At 45.5% G+C, this 21173-nt stretch overlaps 3 non-coding genes across 3 annotated transcripts; all 3 read right to left on the bottom strand.

Moving 5' to 3' along the window:
• Positions 1-2959: 2959 nt before the first annotated feature.
• On the bottom strand, positions 2960-3031 carry TRNAD-GUC (transfer RNA aspartic acid (anticodon GUC)). Its single transcript has one exon. It is a non-coding gene; the product is annotated as a tRNA-Asp (tRNA).
• Positions 3032-8820: 5789 nt separating this feature from the next.
• TRNAD-GUC (transfer RNA aspartic acid (anticodon GUC)) lies at positions 8821-8892 on the bottom strand. Its single transcript has one exon. It is a non-coding gene; the product is annotated as a tRNA-Asp (tRNA).
• A 2011-nt stretch (positions 8893-10903) lies between these two features.
• On the bottom strand, positions 10904-10975 carry TRNAD-GUC (transfer RNA aspartic acid (anticodon GUC)). The gene has a single exon. It is a non-coding gene; the product is annotated as a tRNA-Asp (tRNA).
• Between the last annotated feature and the right edge of the window lie 10198 nt (positions 10976-21173).

The raw sequence follows: 21173 nt of genomic DNA, 5'->3' as shown, positions 1-21173 counted from the left end.
TAATAAATAAAAAAACGAAGAAATATGTCTCGGTAATTTCCTGAACTCGGTAATTTCTCGGTAATTTTACTTCCGGCTAAAAATGTTGAATGAAATAAAAACGAAGAAATATATGTCCTTTTGTGACGACTGTCATCAAAGGTAAACGGTGAATTCACTCGGTTTATTCGGTTCGGCTCGGTTTAAAGAAAAAGCGATAATGTCGAAATGTTGACGTCTGTGTCATGTTGGGCGGTGTATGATACTTGTTGGCTGTTGGGCGGTGATATGGTGTATTTTAAAAAATATATCTCTGCGTTTTCCCGCGTTGCTGACACCGAGTCTAAAACCATGATGGTGAGTTATATTGGAGATAAAGGCGTGAGAGAGACTCAATGGCCTTGAAGTTACAGGCATTTGAGAATTCATTTCGTTCTATAAACGGCAACTTTCATCGGATTTTCTTCTCGTTTTTTTCCAACCGAGTCTAAAACTATGTTAGCGACTGTGAAAAATGAAATGATATATCGAATTTAAAATAGATATCGACACATTGCCGTCGGTGTCATGTTGGGCGGTGTATGATACACCATGACGCGATTTTAAAAAATATATCTCTGCATTTTCCCGCGTGTGTGGAATGTTTGTGGAAAATTAAAGATTTCAAATAAACCTATTTAAAGTGTATGCGCACATAACTAATAAAAAAAACGAAGAAATATCTCTCGGTAATTTCCTGAAACATATTTTACTTCCGGCTAATATGTTGAATGAAATAAAAACGAAGAAATATATGTCGGCATCATTGTTGACGTTTTTGTGACGACTATCATCAAACGAAATAGTAATATATCATAACGGAAAAGCAAAAGCGAATTTTTAATATATATCGACACATTGCCGGCGGTGTCATGTTGGGCGGTGTATGATACACCATGACGCGATTTTAAAAAATATATCTCTGCATTTTCCCGCGTGTGTGGATTGTTCTCAATTATTGCTGACACCGAGTCTAAAAGTAAAACCATCGATAAAAATGAAATCATATGGTGAGTTAGATTGGAGATAAAGGCGTGAGAGAGACTCAATGGCCTTGAAGTTACAGGCCTTTGAGAATTCATTTCGTTCTATAAACGGCAACTTTCATCGGATTTTCTTCCCGTTTTTTTTCAACCGAGTCTAAAACTATGTTAGCGACTGTGAAAAATGAAATGATTAATCGAATTTGATTTGAAATAAAACTGGGGGAGAGCAAGACACCACGGGCCTACAAAACAGGACTCAAAGCTATGCGAGTTAATAAAATGGTGGATATTTGTTTATAGCCACTCCCAGAATGGGTGGAGCTATGGGTGGAGCTACTCTGCAAACCGAGTAAGCCACACCCCGGACAGACACCCAACAGATAGACAGACAGACAGACAGACAGAATCATCTACGGCTATTATAATATAGATTACTGATATTTAGTGACTCAAATTGTTCTTTATCAACAACTTATTTTGTCGTGCTTCTGCTGACCTGTCTGCGAGGTGTATAAATCTAATTCCCGAGTGCGAATCACAGGTGAGTCCGTCCTGAGGTAATTTGCGATTGGGAACGATTCAGAACCTGTGGATAAATAACCCTTGGTAATCTCCCCAACAGTTTTCCGGACGACAGACTGCCGGTGGGGCACATGTATTGCAGCGCAATACTCAGAATGCTTGTTTTATAAGTTATCATCATCATTTTATATAATAAGGAAGTAAAGGTAATCCTGTTTAAACTTCCATTCATTTCAAAGATGTTTTTTTTGTTTTCACACGAGTTTTCAAGGCTGAATTGTGTTCACATCCAGGATTAATAAAGAAACTCCATGTCAAGTGTGCATGGACATGGAATTCACACATGTAAAATATATAAATAAACACAGACTGGAAATTGCCGAGAGATATTTTTCGTTTTATTTTATAAGCTATGTGCACGTACACTTTAAAGAAGTTTATTTGAAATCTTTAATTTAAAAAATGTCATTTTGTATGCTGTAACGAAAAGAGTAACCTTGGTTTTCCCACGACAGAAAGGTGTAATGTAATGTTCTTATACACCGCCCATAAGACCTTTTCTCAGGGACTTTTCAATTTGAGCTGTATTCTTCATATAGTCGGAATGTTTCATTCTTTAGACGTAGTCACAATAAAAAGTTGCAATTAGGTACTCTGCACGTGGGGAGAAGGGTGGAGCATCGTTTACGTGTCGCCACTCGTGCTTGTAAATGCTATCTCCAAAATGAATAAAAGAATTAGGGAACAAAACGAGACCACCAATGAACATTAACAGACTTGCACTTGATGCTGAGCAACAAAGACATTGGACGGTATTGTGTGCTCAGTAAACATACACAAGAGCAGCTTCTTTTCTTTCTTTTTTTGTATACAAGATCGATGCTCGTGAAAGAGCTAGCATTAATCACACAAAAGGTCAAACCGACACATAAAACATATAATAAGGGGAGCGGTAGACAAGATGGAGAGAGGGGGAAGGACACAAACACAACATTTGAGAGCAGGGACATCCAGAGATCTGTGGGAGGGAGAGGGTTTGGGGGGAGGAGGCGTGGGAAGGGCGGGGGGAGGAGGCGTGGGAAGGGCGAGGGGCGAGGGGGGGGGGGGGGGGGTTGGTGAGGTATAAAACACATGGACACTGCAAGGACTTCCAGGAAAGAGGTTGGAATTTCAAAAAAGAGAAGGTGGCCATCTTCACTCCCAATAAAGGCTGGACAATGGCTTCCAACATGTGGTTCTTTGTCTGTGCGCGCGCGCGCTCTCTCTCTCTCTCCTTTTTAAATACTGTTCATGTCAAACAAGGAAGCAGGAAGAATCTTTTTTTAAAGTCTTTGATATGACTCAGCCGGGATTCGAACCGCCGACTTCTCAGACTCAAAGTGGACGCTCTAACCATGACGTCACTGAGACTCATTAAGAACACACAAAAATACCTCCCCGTCGGGGAATCGAACCCCGGTCTCCCGCGTGACAGGCGGGGATACTTACCACTATACTAACGAGGAACTGGTCAAGTTACTCATTACAAGTATATCAGTACAAAACTTTATTATTTGCGTCTTCAGATGGAAACATCATCAGATCAGGATGAACAGTTTACATTTTGTATCCACGGAGAAACCTGATCTCAATCCCGATCTTCAACAGCATCTAAACAATTATTCCCTCTCACACACTCAAACTGTCCACCAAGTTACATCCGAATCCATCCATAACCTTTTCAGATTTTTAAATTTTATTTTATTTTATTTTTTTGTATACAAGATCCAACATTCATCACAAAAAACATAAACGGACACAAAAACATATGATAAAGGGAGCGTGAGACAAGATGGGGGAGAGAGGGAAGCACACAAGTACAACTGGAGAACAGGGACATCGGGAGATCTGTGGGAGGGAGAGGGCTTGGGGGTAGGAGGCATGGGAAGGAGGGGGAGGGGGCATGGGAAGGAGGGGGAGGGGGCATGGGAAGGAGGGGGAGGGGGCATGGGAAGGAGGGGGAGGGGCATGGGAAGGAGGGGGAGGGGGCATGGGAAGGAGGGGGAGGGGGCATGGGAAGGAGCGGAGGAGGGTTGGGAGGCATGGAAAGGCGACGTGGGGGTTGTTAGAGGTATAAAACAAATGGACACTGCAAGGACTTCAAGGAAAGAAGTCGGTATTTTAAAAAAGTGGATCTGGGGTGAAATTAACGGAGGTAAAAAAGATGAAGGTTTTGGATGGGGGAAGGTAAGAGATGGTGGTAAATAGCTGTTTTAAAGACCCGGATGGAGGAGTGGGATTGAAGGGAGTGATGGAGTTTGTTCCAGAGGCGGGAGAAAAGAGGAATGAAAGAGTTAAGGTGAGCAGAGAGTCTTGATTTTGGCAGTTTCACCATTAGAGGGTTGCTGGCAGATCTTGTGGGACCTGAAGGAATATTTGGGGGACATAGCACAGACAGAGCTGGCGGAGCAAGGCCGAGAGGAGTCGGTCGAAGACAGAAAGACCACCAACCTGCCTGCGGTGAGTGAGTGAAAGGCCCTCGGGGGTAGCTTCATCACGGGAGATTCCAATGATTCTGAAAGCTTTGGTTTCAACAGCGTGAAGCCGAGATAGGTGTGAGGCAGGAGCACCGGCCCAGAGGGGGGAACATTGAATCCGGATGAAGCTGCAATGAATGCAGCTGCAATTCTGCAATGCAATGAAGCTGCAATGAATCAGGATGAAGTATCAGATAATATTGTTGAAAATCATCATTGCGGTCTGAGTCCGATGACGTCACTATGCATGTACTGTTCTGCAAAACATTTCACAAATGAATGAACAGGACAAGGGGGTGGATTTACACTGTGTTGCTCCAAGAGAAAAGTTCAATTTCCTATAATATTTGCCGTACCTGCTTGATTGGAACAACTGCCGGAGTGAGGGAAAAGAGGCGACTGAGGAAGGGGGAGAGGCGGCTGGGGGAGGAGGAGAGGAGACCGAGGGGGGGGGGGGAGAGGAAATGGGGGTCGAGGAAAGGAGACTGGGGGAGGGGGAGAGAAGACTGAGAGAGGAGGAGAGGTGACTGGGGGAGGGGGAGAGAAGTGAGGAGGAGTTGGAAAGGAATGAAAGGGGAGGAGTAAAGCGACCTCCACTCTTCCCCGTGTGTGACCCACTCGCCCCTGTGTGACCCACTCTCCCCTGTGTGTGACCCACTCTCCCCTGTGGGTGATCCACTCACCCCCTTGTGACCCACTCTCCCCTGTGTGTGACCCACTCCTCCCCGTGTGTGACCCACTCTCCCCCGTGAGTGACCTACTCTCCCCCGTGTGTGACCCACTCTCCCCTGTGTGTGACCCACTCTTCCCCGTGTGTGACCCACTCTTCCCCGTGTGTGACCCACTCTCCCCCATGAGTGACGTACTCTCACATGTGTGTGACCCACTCCCCTGTATGTGATCCTCTCCCCAGTTTAGTGTTTGTGATGTGGGAGGGATGGGGGTGGGAAGGGAGAGGATTTGAGCTCTTGAAGTCACATTTTACATGAGATGTAATCACACCTTTAAAACTGTATTTCCCATGTGCACGCACATGCATTCACATGTTATCAGAAGTAAACACATTGTGTAGATTCCATCATTTGTCGATCTCATAAATTACCAGTAACCATTTTGTAAAACTGAACGTGCAGCATCTAAAATCTAAATGACAATGTCCAAATGTCACATGTGTACATGCCCATGGGATTCCCACGGGTGACCCCACTAGTCTTATTACAATAGATAAATAGAGCAAACGTATATGGTTTTGAATGTTTGTTTGAATGTGACCACAACGTCTTCTTCTTCTTCAAATAAAATGAACACCCAAAACACAGTCCGTGAACTCTTAATTACGTTTAGACTGCTGAGGCACCTCATACCTTTGATGACCCTTTAATTCCCCCCAATACCCTTAAGACTTCCAAGACCCCTGAAGATACAAAATACCCTTAAAGACCCAAAAGACCATGAAGACCCAAAATACCCATATAGGCCCTGAGGATCCAAAATACCCTAAAGACCCAAATGACCCCAAAGACCCAAAAGACCCATATAGGCCCTGAGGATCCAAAATACCCTAAAGACCCAAATGACCCCAAAGACCCAAAAGACCCAAAACACCCTGAAGACCAAAAAGACATTGAAGACCCAAAGCACCCAGAATACCCAAAACACCCTGAAGACCACAAAAACCTTAAAGACCCTGTAGACCCAAAATACCCTGAAGACCCAAAATACCCCAAGACCTCAAAGACCCAAACCACCCCAAAGACCCAAAATACCCTTAAAAGCCCAAAGGATCCAAAAGACCCTGAATACCCAAATGGCCCCGAAGACCCAAAAGACCCTGAAGACCCAAAAGACCCCAAATACCCAAAAGACCCCAAAGACCCAAAACACCCCGAAGACCCAAAATATTCTGAAAGACAGAGGAACCAAAAGACCCTGAAGACCCAAAAGCTCTTGAAGACCCAAAATACCCCAAAGACACTGAAGAACCCAAAGACCCCAAAGACACAAAGCATCCCAAATACCCAAAATACTCTAAAAGGGCCAGAGGATCCAAAAGACCCAAATGGCCCAGAAGACCCAAAAGAAACCGAAGACCCTGAAGAACCCAAACACTCTGAAGAACCAAAATACCCCAAAGACTCTCAAGGATCCAGATGAACCAAAAGACCCTTAACACCCAAAAGCCCCTGAAGACACTGAAAACCCCAAAAGACCCTGAAGACCCAAACACCCCAAAGAGCAAAAAGACCCAAAATACACCAAAGACCCAAAACACCCCGAAGACCCAACACACCCTGAAGACCCCAAAAAACGATGAAGACCCCAAAAGACCCAAAACACCCCAAAGATCCAAAATACCCAGAAGACCCAAAAGACAAGGTGGAAAAGTTTCTGTCAACCCTCGACTCTGATTCTGCAACTGGACCCGACGGCATCAGCCCACGGGTCCTAAAATCCTGCTCTGCCGCTCTATCTCACCCTCTCTCTGTTCTCTTCACCCTCTCTTTTGCTCAAGGTCAACTGCCATCTGCTTGGAAATCAGCCAACATCACCGCTTTGCACAAAAAAGGTGCAAAAACAGATCCTAGCAACTACAGACCAATCAGCCTTCTCCCAATTATCAGCAAAGTCATGGAATCCATCATTGCTTCGGATATGAAATCTTTCCTCTTCTCCAATGGCTTAATCTCTGATCATCAATTTGGTTTCAGACCAGGTCACTCTACTCTGGACATGCTGCTTCTGCTGTCTCAACAATGGATGGAGGTCCTCAATGCCAAACAGGAAATTAGAGCTGTCTCCCTCGACATATCACGTGCCTTCGACACGGTCTGGCACCCCGCTCTGCTCACCAAACTCTCCTCCTTTGGTATCCATGGACATCTCCACGCATGGCTGGCGGACTTCCTCTCTAGTCGTCGTCAACGTGTGGCCCTGAATGGGTTTCTCTCATCTCCTCTTCCTGTTCAGGCTGGAGTTCCCCAAAGCAGTGTTCTGGGCCCCTTGCTTTTTCTGGTCTTCATCAATGATCTCTCTGACTCTCTTGAAAATCCTCTCTATCTCTTTGCTGATGACTCCACTCTCTGCCGCTCCATTCCTCTTCCCTCAGATCGGCAGTCTGCAGCCTCCTCACTCTCTGAAGACCTGGACAAAATCACAGACTGGTCAAACAAGTGGAACATGTCTTTCAATCCTGACAAATCTCACACTCTTACTATGTCTCTCCGAAAAGATCGACTGGACAACCCTCCCATCTACTTTCTCAACAATCCTCTCCAAGAAGTTCTGTCGCTCAAGCTTTTGGGTCTCACTATCTGCCATGATCTTTCTTGGGAAAACCACATTTCCAAGCTGGCCTCCAAAGCCAGTTGCCGACTGGGCATCCTCCGTCGTGCGAAGTCCTTCCTCGGCACACCTGAGCTCCTCACCACATACAAGGCTTTCATCCGCAGCTCAATGGAATACTGTTCTCCCCTATGGGCCGGTGCTCCTGCCTCACACCTAGCTCGGCTTCACGCTGTTGAAACCAAAGCTTTCAGAATTATTGGAATCTCCCGCGATGAAGCTATCTCTGAGGGCCTTTCACTCACTCACCGCAGGCAGGTAGGTGGTCTTTCTGTCTTCTACCGACTCCTCTCCGGTCTTGCACCCCCAGCTCTCTCTGTGCTCTGTCCCCCAAATATTCCTACAGGTCGCACAAGATCTGCCAGCAACCCTCTGATGGTTAAACTGCCGAAATCTCGGCTCTCTGCTCACCTTCACTCTTTCATTCCTCTTTTCTCCCGCCTCTGGAACAAACTCCCTCACTCCCTTCAATCCCACTCCTCCCTCCAGGTCTTTAAAACAGCTGTTCACCACCATCTCTTATCTTCCCCCATCCAAAACCTTGATCTTTTCTACCCCCGCTAATTCACCCCAGATCCACCTTGTTTGAAATTCCAACTTCTTTCCTGGAAGTCCTGGCAGTGTCCATATGTTTTATACGTCTCCCACCGCCCCCTTCCCATGCCCCCCCCCCCCTCAAAGCCCTCGCCCTCTCTCAGATCTCTCAGATCTCTCGATGTCTCCATGTCTCTCGGTCCCTGCTCTCAAATGTTGTGTTTGTGTCCTTCCCCCTCTCTCCCCATCTTGTCTACCGCTCCCGATGTTATATGTTTTATGTGTCGGTTTGTCTTTCTGTGTGATTAATGTTCGCTCTTTCACGAGCCTCGATCTTGTATACAAAAAAAAAAAAAAAAAAAAAAAATGACTTCGAAGACCCAAAATACCCCAAAGACTGAAAACACCTGAAGATCCAAAACACCCAAAAGACCACAAAGACCCTTAAATACCCCAAATAACAAAAATACCCAAAAGACCCTGAAGATCCAAATGGCCTTGAAGACCCAAAACACGATGAAGACCCAAAAAACCCTGAAGAACCAAAAGACACCTAAATGGTCAAAGACGCCTATCCCTCTGAAACGACGTGTGGTGAGGCGCGCACAGCGCCGAGTCACGCTAGTTGTAATAATAAGTTCCCTCACAAGAAGATTCAACACAGGAGGAGGCCATTTTCGGCCCCAATAAAGGCTGGACAATGGCTTCCAACATGTGGTTCTTTGTTTGCGCTCTCTCTCTCCTTTTTAAATACTGTTCATGTCAAACAAGGAAGCAGGAAGAATCTTTTTTTAAAGTCTTTAATATGACTCAGCTGGGATACGAACCGCCGACTTCTCAGATTCAAAGCGGACGCTCGAACCATGACGTCACTGAGACTGATTAAGAACACAAAAAAATACCTCCCCGTCGGGGAATCGAACCCCGGTCTCCCGCGTGACAGGCGGGGATACTTACCACTATACTAACGAGGAACTGGTTATGTTGTTAATTACAAGAACATTAGTACAAAACTTTATTATTTGCGTCTTCAGTTGGCAACATCATCAGATCAGGATGAACGGTTTACATTTTGTATCCACGGAGAAACCTGATCTCAATCCCGATCTTCAACAGCATCGAAACAATTGTTCCCTGTCACAAACTCAAACTGTCCACCAAGTTACATCCGAATCCATCCATAACCTTTTCAGATATCGTGATAAATATCGTATTTGGTCCAATCTCTCAATGATGAAAAATCACTTTAAAATTTGAGCAGAGCAGTCGGGATTTACACCAAAGAGGTCATCCATTAAACATATCCTTGCGCTTTGGGTCCTCACCGAACGCAAGCGAGAATTTAGTCAGGGGCTGCTTGCAGAAGATGTTGATCTCGGTGATGTGCTCCATGAGGTGAATGGTGGCTCCATCTCTGACTTATTTCCAGTTGTTACTGGAGTTCGGCAGGGGTGTGTACTGGCTCCCACACTCTTCAGCGCGTGTATGGACTGGATTCTGGGGAGGATGTCGGAGAGGTCAGGCTGCGGTGCATCGTTTTGGAGTGTCAAGATCTCTGACCTTGATTTCGCAGATGAAGAAGTCACCCTTACGGAGACGCTGGATATTCTTACGGGGGCATTCCAGACACTGAATGAGGAGGCGGTGCAGCTGGGATTACGGATTTCCTGGGTCAAAACCAATGTCCAGGCTTTCAATGACATTTTGGATGCTGCTGGCTTGTCTGTGCCTGTTTTTGGCGAAGATATTGAGGTCACAAAGAGATTCACTTACCTTGACAATGTTATTCAGGTCTCCGCATGTTGTGAGCCAGAGGTTCAGAGACGTCTGGGTTGGGCTTCGGAAGTCATGGATTCACTGGATCATGGTGTGTCGTAGTGTCGGCATCTATGCGGGAGGACGAATGTCAGAGTCTTCAAGTCCTTGGTGCTTCCAGTCTTGGTCTACGGATGCGAGACTTGGACCCTCACCAAGGGCCAGAGAATGAGACTTAACTCCTTTGGAACCAAGTCCCTTCAGAGAATCCTTGGCTATCGCTGGTCTGACTTCGTGTCCAATGGGCAGTTGCTTAGAGAGACTCAGATAAGATTTGTTTCTTGTATGGTCCATGAGCATCAGCTGCGGCTGTATGGACATGTGGTTCGTTTTCCGGATGCTGATCCAGCCCACCAGATACTCTCAGCTGGGGAGCCTCGTGAGTGGAGAAGGCCAACCGGCCGACCACGTGCCTTGTGGTTGAAGCAGGTTGATTGGCATCTCAAGGAGATGGGGATTGGCCAGACGGAGGCCCATGGAGTACCGACGGAAAGTGGATGAGGCGACGCGCTGCTCTGGCGCATGATCCCATACCTGATCTGCAGAGGCCCAATGTGGTCGGCCAACAGGAAACAAGATGGCGGCCATATCATTTTGTCTCAGTGCTGTGGTGGGTGGAGTCAAGCGTCAGATGTGGATGTGTTCCGGCAGCTGTCGACCAATTGGTGCATATTTCAAATATCGACCCCCAAAAAGAACCACAACAACAATGTGAAGCACTTGCAGACGTGCGACATGTCACAGGTAAAAATTGGGTCACTAATTGCAGAATACAAGTCAACCCTTCAACAAGTATAATCCTGTCCCTATCATAGAAAGGCAGACATTGTACCCTCACATGTAATATGTAATATCATGTAGTATCATGTAGTAGTAGCATCATGTCATGTAATAAGTCCCCTCACAAGAAGATTCAACACAGAAGGAGGCCATCTTCGCCCCCAATAAATGCTGGACAATGGCTTCCAACATGTGGTTCTTTGTTTGTGCTCTCTCTCCCTCCCTCTCTCCTTTTTAAATGCTGTTCGTGTCAAACAAGGAAGCAGGAAGAATCTTTTTAAAAAGTCTTTGATATGACTCAGCCGGGATTCGAACCGCAGAATTCTCAGACTCAAAGCGGATGCTCTAACCATGACGTCACTGAGACTGATAAAGAACATAAAAAAACACCTCCCCGTCGGGGAATCGAACCCCGGTCTCCCGCGTGACAAGCGGGGATACTTACCACTATACTAACAAGGAACTGGTTATGTTACCCATTACAAGAATATTAGTACAAAACTTTATTGTTTGTGTCTTCAGATGGAAACATCATCAATCAGGATGAACGGTTTACATTTTGTATCCACGCAGAGACCTGATCTCAATCCAGATCTTCAACAGCATCTAAACAATTATTCTCTGTCACACACTCAAACTGTCCACCAAGTTACATCCGAATCCATCCATAACCTTTTCAGATTTAGTGATAAATATCGATTTTGGTCCAATCTCTCTGTGGTGAAAATCACTTTAAAAAATTTCATATCCAGATTCGGACTTCACCAAAGTCTAATAAATTTGTTGTTGTCACGCACTCACCCGACCTGTCCATCAGGTTTCCTTCGTCAGATTCCATCCATAACCTCTTCAGAGTCGAGTTTTGGTGAAAAATGGTAATAATTCTATCATTCGGTCGTGACCTTAAAATTAGGTCAAGGTCAAAAAAATATGTCAATTACAAATACTTTTTATTCCCATTATTGATGCAAAATTTATTTCCGAAAGTCCAGCTGGCTACAAGATTGCTCAATCAGAAATTGGGAGAAAAAAAAGGAAGAAAAAACCCCTTAAGTGGTGGTTTCCACTCCTCGGGGTCAAATAAACTCTGACTTACCAATAACAAGAACGACCACACTGTGGTCAAAACCTGCGACACAAAATATCTATTTTTCGCCTCCTTTGTCCACTCAACTCCCTCCTCCTTGTTGTTGAAGGTATTGTTACGTGTATGGGGTTAGGCAATGAAATACATTAGACCAGATAGGATTGTATAGGGTAGTGTGCTCCGAATGTCGCAAAGAGAAGCCCTCCTGTAATTAAGTCAGGACCGGATGTCCGCGTAAGTGTTATGTGTCTCCATGGTGAGGGGTGGAGCTATGCTAATTAGTTTGGAGTATAAGAGTAGATTTCCTGTTTGTAAATGCCTCTGTAATTTCCTTTTGTTCTTCTGGCACTTACACCACCAGCCAGGCGATCAGCGCCAAAATTAAATAAAACAATCGCCGTTTTCGCCGAAATCACCGGAAAAAACATTTTCCCTGCGCATCGTAAGAGCGTGACCAAGGGTTGGCGTCAGGAAGGGCATCCAGCCATGAAAACATTGCCTCAAACGGGGAGCCATGATTGTCATGGGGCCCGCAAGGCTAACCCCCGCTCTAGCGGGGAAAATGGCCTTAAAACGATCATTCATTTTTTTTCATTCAATCGCCGACCGGATCCGGACACTACCACTGACACCACCCAGCTCGAATCTTCTCGATGGGCACCAAGAATGACCGTGAGGCCATGCCCCGAAGACCGATTGGTTAAAGAACGGAGGAGCTATGCGATGGCGTGGCACAATTGGTGAGGGTGTGACATCATCGTCGAAGATTCCAGCACCAGGAACACAAAGGGGAAGCGCTGCCATTTTCTCTCTCTCTGTTCCAGTGTTCATGGCAGGCGGTTGCATTTTGCATACTCTCTCTCTTGTGCTTGGTTCGTGACAGGCAGTCACATTTTTGCTCTCCCTGTTCCAGGCGTTGGTAAAGGCGAACGAATCCTTCTCTCTCTCTCTCTCTCTCTCTGGGCGTTGGCTTATGACGGCTGCGCTTCGTGTCATTTGCACCTGGGAAGTTCGGGACGGTCGGAGCTTGGTGCAGCCCAGCGAGAAGCACCGAGGGAGGAGCTCTGGATTGTTTGCTTCGCGTCGGCGGTTGGCAGTGAACGCGACTTCGTGCCAACGCATGTCTTCCCGCGCAGGGACGTGGAACCGGCGATGCCACCAAAATCATCGTTGAGACCTGAGCTGAGTACCAGGCAACGCACCACATTACAGTTTTACTTTAGTTTATTTTCCCCTTGTGTTGTATATGAGTCCGTATGTAGGCGCCTGAATATAGGAATTAGATTTTACCGCACATTATTTGTTCCCTGGCATTATTTTCACCAGTGAGATACCCGTGCTACGCACGGGTGGGAGGTCAGAAGTAAACAGGCAATGCAAATACGCCGAATGCTAAAGCATGAAACAAATAAATTCCACATTCATGTAGCACCTTTAGTCGCACATCAGACATGGATAGCAAGTTCGTGAAGGACTTCCATGAAAAACGTACCCGTTCGCAAACAAACTGGTACGCTCACGGATAGAAACATCAATCTTTGGTCCGTGGCGAATCTGCATATGGCGATCCGCTAAGTTCACGTTTAGAAGGTAGAAACCATCATGGCATGTCGTCATTTACTTGAACTCGATATATCTTTTTTCATTCCAAACAACATAACTCCAATCACAAAATAGACTTTTAACAACATTGTTAATGTTTCCTTCATTGTAAAAACTACCAAGTCAACAGTTAAAAGGATTTTGAGCCGATAGGTGTTACGGCCATGGCAAGATCGATGGAGACAGCGATCTGTTGGCTTATACACCGCCCAAATAGCTATGTTGAATTCTCTAATGTAGAGATTAGGCCGAGAAAAATATATTTCCGGTCTCTGGTCAGCGCGCGCTTCGATTTTGACCCTGCGCGTCACTAATTTTTTTTTTTCAAATTTCCAACAGTACCTACAACAGCGCGCGCCATCTATATCATATAGAGCACATCATAAATTATAGAGCACATTAAACAAACAATGCCGCGCCACGTCAAGTATTCGCGCATACTTGAGGCGGCACCGAGACGAGATAATTGCAAATAAGTGTGCCGTGACGTCACGTTCTCACTGAAAACGCGATTTCGAGCGTGAGGAGCCATATAATGCATGCATGTTGCCGGGCGGGTGCGCTATCTCGGGAAATACGGGTTGTGAGGGTCGACATTGGTATCGACGTTCGCGCACGGTTCTCCCCTACGAAAGTACGTTTAGTTTGTCCAAATCCAACCAGCCATTCCAAAGATATGAGTAGTTTTGTGTGCCGTGCCATCATGAATCCAATCGGCTGGATATTGTCATTTATTGAAAGGAAGACGTTCTTTGTCTGGTTCGTGTGAAGCAACCAGAGGCCTAGAGAGCTGCGGTGGTCTCGTTAGTTAGGCCTGGATCCTATCTCGTTTGTCATGAAGTTGTAAGTGTCTGTGATAAACTGGTGGACTGGGAGAAGAGATCGTGGGAGTTGGACCACACCATACAGCCCATCTGCGCATGCGCGGCTTTGATACACATGCAGCGTCCTCCCGTACACGAAGATTGGTCCAGGGGTGTAGTCATTTGCGCATGCGCGGTTTTTTCAGCATTCAAATGCTTCGGCAATCGCCTGTTAGACCACTTGTGCATGTGCAGTGTTGACGCGATCGACGCATTGGAATGCTTGACGGTTCGGCGAGGCGATCTCGAGAATGAAATGGCAGTCTATAATATGCTTGAAAAACTTAATGATTTTCAGAATAAATACATTTTAAAATAACTTAAGCTTGTGTTCATTATTTATAAAAAGGCCGACCTGTCCCATTGGCTGTCTTTAATTTCTCTCTGGACGGCGCCACGACAGATGAGGAGGACCGCAAGGCATGAGGACACAAAAAAACAACACCTTTATATGTGCAATCCATGCTTTTCAAAAAAAAGAAAAGAAAAAAAAACTGTATCGCCACATCAATTCTGGAACTTTGGTCTGACCAGAGACCAGCAATATATATTTTTTGGCCTTAAACCCACATCGTTTGAACTTTGGCCGAGGTCATTATTTACTTTTAATGATGTTTACATATGAATCAAAAAGAAGATAATTGGTTTTGGGTCGTCCTTTCCGCATATCTCGTGGGATTGTGAGTTGGAGAGACGGCCGTGATGGCGGCGAGGGGGTTGGCATTCTCTCAAACAGGGATTCAACCCATGTCCTTATAAAAAGGTCGTTGTCCGAGGTCACCGAGTCCGATCGGTGCAGCCAATCGGTGCAGCGATCGGTGCAGCCGTTTGTGTGGCACCCGGGAAAATAACGTTATGCGGGAGTCCAAACCTGAAAATGCTGGAGGCCAAAGCTAAAATTGGAAAAACAATATAGCCTATTTTACTCCAGGAGATCCCAGGATTACCCACCCAAAATATAATTGCGATCGGTTGAGCCGTTTTTGTGGTCCTTCAAACGGACGGACAGACAGACGGGCGGACATTTGGTGAATTAAAGTAAGATTTAACCAATTATTTGTACATTTTCAATTTCTTGTCTGTCTTGTTTATTTGTCGTGGGTTTGAAGACGCCCAGTGACATCCGTTCAGGTAAGCCTTGTTACCCTCCACTCCCGTGCGTGTAAAAGGACCGCCATAGTTTGGGTATACCCCTCGGAGGTAAAGCTCGGTCGGCCATCCGTCACCCTGAGGTCTTCACTGCAGAGTGAAGACACACGACAGTCTCTTCACTGAGACACACGACATTATTATACAATTGATCTCCGAGGGTGATCTTCATTGTTTGATTCAATAAAAAATTACCAGCATGACGGACACCTGGTTTCAGGCAATTCTTGCACCCACTTCGACCAGCAGGGGCAAGAACGTTATATAATTACTATTGGGGTATATAGATTACCATAGATCTAGGCGCGTGCCTCAGGAACGTCAGAGGTGTGTTCCTTCCTTCCCTTCGTGCAAGCATGCTGCATCATCAGAATGAAGATTACTGCACATCGGACACTTTGGTCAGATCCCACACAGAATGCATCAGCAATCAGGAAATGCACTGTTGTAGCACCACTAAAGCAAGTCAGATGGTGCTGAAAGCCCAGCAGCAAGTACAGATACCAAGGAGGTACCACCACGATGGTGTAGATGAAATCTGGAACCAAGCGTTTCGCCTACAATTAGCCAAACAAGAGAACCTCCTGTACTGTTATGTCCAATTTGAGGTCCAAGTCATGCGGTAATCTTTCACCACCGACATTGCCTTTAAACAATAGGACCTTGACTGCAGATCTCTCATTCCGTAGCGCCAGTGGAATGTGTCCTTCAGACATTACAGAATCCGGAACAAAACAAGGAAACAGGAACGTTCAGTTTGAAAGTTTCCATCCTCCCACTCTCTCAGTGGTAATAAACCGTTTGTTTATAAAAACATGTCCGTGGTCATTCAAGGTATGGGACTTTTGTCATGAAGCACGACGGGAACTGCCTTCAAAAATCCGACGACGGGCCAATTGGGGAATGCATATATGGCGCCGTTCTAAAATTACGTAACGCTACTTTTTAGGGGGTGCACACAGGCTTGAGTAATCCTCACTGATAATTTAACACTCGGCCCAAACAAAGACAATGGAATTCTGACACAAAAAAGCTGGTCAGCGGATAATTATCAGCAGAGGCCTATATAATCAGCAGAGGCCTGTACGCTCGCTGAGGGCATACAAGGAGGCCCATGTGCGAGGAATCTGTGAAAGGGTGGAGCATCACGTGTGACTATTCTGGAAGTCGGTCATGCGCGTGAATACGAATGGCGCCCAATGTTTTCCCCAATTCCAAGATGGCGGCGCCGCGGTGCGTAGCTGTGACGTCACGCCGACTTCCAGAAATCCTCTTTGGGGTACAGAGATTACAGTCGATTTATGGTCTGGTCTCAAGAACATTGGGTGTGTGTTCATTTACCAAGTTTGTTGTGGAGAGATCACCAAGTGGTTTAAGCATTCGAGCAAGCATTCCATTCAAATCCGTTAAGGAACGGCTGGCTTGGCAAGCGCTAGCTAGCTGCTTGGTAAATTCTGGAAGTCGGTCATGTGCGTGAATGCGAATGGCGCCCAATGTTTTCCACAATTCCAAGATGGCGGCGCCGCGGTGCGTAGCTGTGACGTCACGCCGACTTCCAGAATGTGATTCTCATCCCGCTTACAGAGGAATCCGTGAATTGCGTTCCTCTGAGCCTGTCCCTGGGTGTACTGCAGTTAGAGCAGAGGGTGGTGGCCTCTTGACAAGGGAGTCGGAAGTGAAGGCCCACTGGGCCGGTTACTTTGAGCGGCTGTACCAGGCTGACCCACCGGCTGTTGAGTTTGATATTATGGGTGTTGCTATCCCAAATATTGATCCCCCCCCCCCCCCCCCCAATTAACTGTGAACCGCCTTCACTTGTTGAAATACAGGCGGCAGTGAACCAGATGAGAGGGGGCAAAGCTCCTGGGATTTGTGGCATCCATGATGAGCTTCTCACAGCTGGTGAAATTCTGTACTTGAGTCGTTGCATGCAGTTCTGTGCTCTGTTTGGAGCACAGGCATCATCCAAACTGACTGGAAGAGGGATCTTGTTTCCCCCTCTGGAAATGGAAGGGTGATCAACAGGACTGCAACAACCACCGAGGGGTGACGCCACTCTTGGTGCCGGCAAGGTCTTTGCTTGGATCATTCTTGAGAGGCTTTGCTGCCATCTGCTCAAACACCAGCAACCGGAGCAGTCGGGATTTACACCAGAGAGGTCAACGATTGATCGTATCCTTGTGCTTCGGGTTCTCACTGAATGCAAGCAAGAGTTTCATCAGAGGCTGCTTGCAGCCTATGTTGATCTCCGCAAAGCGTTCTATTTGGTGAACCAGGATGCCCTCTGGAGGATTCTTAGTCTTCGTGGGGTGCCACCAACGCTGATCAATCTGATCTCTGAACTATACTCTGGTACTGAGAGTGCTGTGAGGTGTGGTGGCTCCATCTCTGACATCTCTGACTTATTTCCAGTTGTTAATGGAGTTCGGCAGGGGTGTGCACTGGGTCCCACACTATTCAGCACTTGCATGGACTGGATTCTGGGAAGGATGACGGAGAGGTCAGGCTGCGGTAAATCGTTTGGGAGTGTCAAGATCTCTGACCTTGATTTCGCAGATGACCAGCATGGGGGATGGCCAGACGGAGGCCCCTGGAGAACCATCGGAAAGTGGATGAGGTGACGCGTTGCTTTGGTGTATGCTCCCATACCTGACCTGACCTATATCGGCCTGATGTGATCGACCCATAAGGAAACAAGATGGCGGCCATATCATTTTGTCTCAGCATCATGGTCGGTGGAGTCAAGCGACAGATGTGGGTGTGTTCCGGCAGCTGTCGACCAATTGGTGCATATTTCAAATATCGACCCCAACAAGAACCACAACAGCAACGTGAAGCTCTTGAAGTGGGACATGTCACAGGTACAAATTGGGTCACTAATTGCAGAAACAAGTCAACCCTTCATCAAGTATAATCCTGTCCCTATCATAGAAAGGCAGACATTGTAATAATAAGTTCCCTCACAAGAAGATTCAACACAGAAGGAGGCCATTTTAGGGCCAATAAAGGCTGGGCAATGGCTTCCAACATGTGGTTCTTTGTCTGCGCTCTCTCTCCTTTTTAAATACTGTTCGTGTTAAACAAGGAAGCAGGAAGAACCTTTTTTTAAAGTCCTTGATATGACTCAGGTGGGATTCGAACCGCTGAATTCTCAGACTCAAAGCCAACGCTCTAACCATGACGTCACTGAGACTGATTTAGAACACAAAAAAATGCCTTCCCGTCGGGGAATCGAACCCCAGTCTCCCGCGTGACAGGCAGGGATACTTACCACTATAGTAACGACTAACGAGGGACTGATTATCTATCTATAATTCCAGTAATCTCTGTGTGTTTGTTTGTACGTTTGTACGTTTGTTTGTTTGTCTGTGACCGCTGTTTCTCGACAACCACGGGTCCGATATACTTGCAACTTGCCAGGTATATTGCTGGGGACCCGAGGATGTGCCTTTTCAAGGTTTGAAATTAATCGGACAAGTACTTACCGAGCTATGGCGATTTAGCCGTTCGCCGTTCGCTTTGGCGTTGCGAATGGACCAAACCATTGCATGTAAATAGAGGGGGGGGTTCTGTGGTCGTTGCGAATGGACCAAACCATTCATGTAAATAGAGGGGGGGGGGGGTTCTGTGGTCGTTACTGCCACGTGGTTTCAAAGTTTTTTTTTGTTGTTGTTGTTTGCACGCATGTTTTTTTGCACCCACGTACGGGCACGCCCTAGGATGTTTACACACACACACCCCTACACAAATTTTTTTTTTTTTTTTTTTTTGGCAAGGAACGGGCACCCACGTACGGGCACGTCCGAGCTTATATATAGTACGGGCATGCCCTAGTGTTATTAATTACAAGAACATTAGTAAAAAACTTTATTGTTTGCGTCTTCAGATGGAAACATCATCAGATCAGGATGAAGAGTTTACATTTTGTATCCACGGAGAGACCTGATCTCAATCCCGATCTTCAACAGCATCGAAACAATTATTATTCCCTGTCACACACTCAAACTGTCCACCAAGTTACATCCGAATTCATCCATAACCTTTTCAGATTGCGTGATGAATATCGTATTTGGTCCAATCTCTCAATGGTGAAACATCACTTAAAAAATTTTCACATCCAGATTCGGATCCAGATCTTCACCAAAGTCGAATACATTTGTTGTTGTCACGCACTCACCCGACCTGTCCATCAGGTTTCCTTCGTCAGATTCCATTAGTCAGGTTCACTATGTTTTTTCGTTCAAAATTTTGGTAGATTAGCAAAACTATACATTTTTGGAATATTCAGAGCATGAGGAATCCAAAAATTAATGTTTACATTTGCGTAGATACCTTTGCGAAAATGACACTCAGGACAGTGATGAAGATCTGTAAAAGCATATTCCTGAACGGTATAGACCTAGTATATCCTGTGTATAGGACTTATAGTTCAATCTGATACTACCTATAAGTTCCTATAACAACCTATAACTTCAAAGGACTTGCAATATCATGTATTATGTAATACAGTTATATCACAAATATAAAGACAATGCTTTTCAAGTACCTTTGTTTGTTGCTTTTCTATAATCCTGAGCACTATTTTGAGGCCTTTATTGGATTCCTTGACCCAGAAAACATAGGATTAGCATATTTAATGAAGTCTCTAGGTTGACTCGAAGCCGAGATCGCGCAAAATATGTATTTTATGGTGGCCATTTTGAAAATCCAAAATGGCGGCCATGCAGGTGTCTGTGCAAATGCCAACATTGATTTTCACATTCTCCATGCTCTGAAGATTCCAAAAATGTACAGGTTTGCTAATCCCAAAATTTTGAAAGAAATTATATTTGTTAACATAGTGAACCTGGCGGCCGAGAGGGTTTGACTTCCGTTTACCGGTCTTGCTGGCGAGGGTTCGTTTTTCACAGCTCCACACGCTCTCCATCGAAATCGAAGTTAAGTAATTGTTCCCATTTTGTATTTTCGTTAAAACTGTATTTATTTTATGGTGTATGTACGTATATTGTCCCGACAAAGATTTTCGGTGCAAATCTTTCATACCTGTATTGAAAATCGTGTTAATTCATGTCGTCTTGAGGCCTTGTACAGTGTACACTGTACAACCTTGAGGCTTTGTTTTTCTCTCAGCGGTCTGTCGTTTGTGATCCAATAACTTTCGTTCTCTGTTTTCCCAGTCTTTCCACCCCAAAGCCTACTTCCTTATGTAAATCTCAACTCAAAAAGAAAAAAAGAAAAAAGACATTACCTTCTCTGTGCTCATTCGTTTATTCATTCTTATTCGTTCGTTCGTTCTTCGACCACGTGTTTCTCCCCCATTTCCCCAGATAGATTGTCAAATTTCAACTCGTTATTTTATCGTCCATGCGATATTGTTTGATTATAGTTAGTTTTGGTTTGAATTTCCTGTAACTCGTAATTAATTAATCGTGTTCTGCTCCTCGTGTGTGGCCTTGTAGTTGTTCCCCCGTCGGTGTTTTGTTAACTTAAGCGTGTTTTGCTTGGCTCTTGGTTTTTTCCCTTCTACCCCGAACATAATACTCTGTCTAACGTTCTAAATCCCCACCCCCCCCCCCAAAAAACCCAAAAAAAAAAAAAACATTTATTTTCTTTTCTCCACGTGTACTGTTGTCTCATCCTGTATTTTCTGTCCAGGTGTGCTGTTCGCCCCGCCCCCATTATCTCCTTGCCATCCACCGTTTGCCCTGTTCACGTGACTCGTGGTGGTCCCTCTCGGCTCTCCCCCCGTTGGTATTTTTGTGCATATAAGATTGTTCACAGTTCTGTTTAAATATTATTTAAATATGTTTAACCTTTCCCCTTCTGTGTTTTATTCAGTGGTATATTACAACACGCTGTTTTTCTTCATATTTAAAAGGCTTTTCTCAATTTCCTCTCCAACTCATTCCACTTCAAAAAAAAGAAATTCAATATCTTATACGTCTCCCTCACTACATGG

This window comes from Myxine glutinosa, chromosome 8, assembly GCF_964187855.1.
Source record: "Myxine glutinosa chromosome 8, kmMyxGlut1.1, whole genome shotgun sequence".
NCBI classification, from domain to species: Eukaryota; Metazoa; Chordata; class Myxini; order Myxiniformes; family Myxinidae; genus Myxine; species Myxine glutinosa.
The sequence above is the reverse complement of the archived record's forward strand: the minus strand, read 5'-3'. Positions and strand labels throughout refer to the sequence as shown.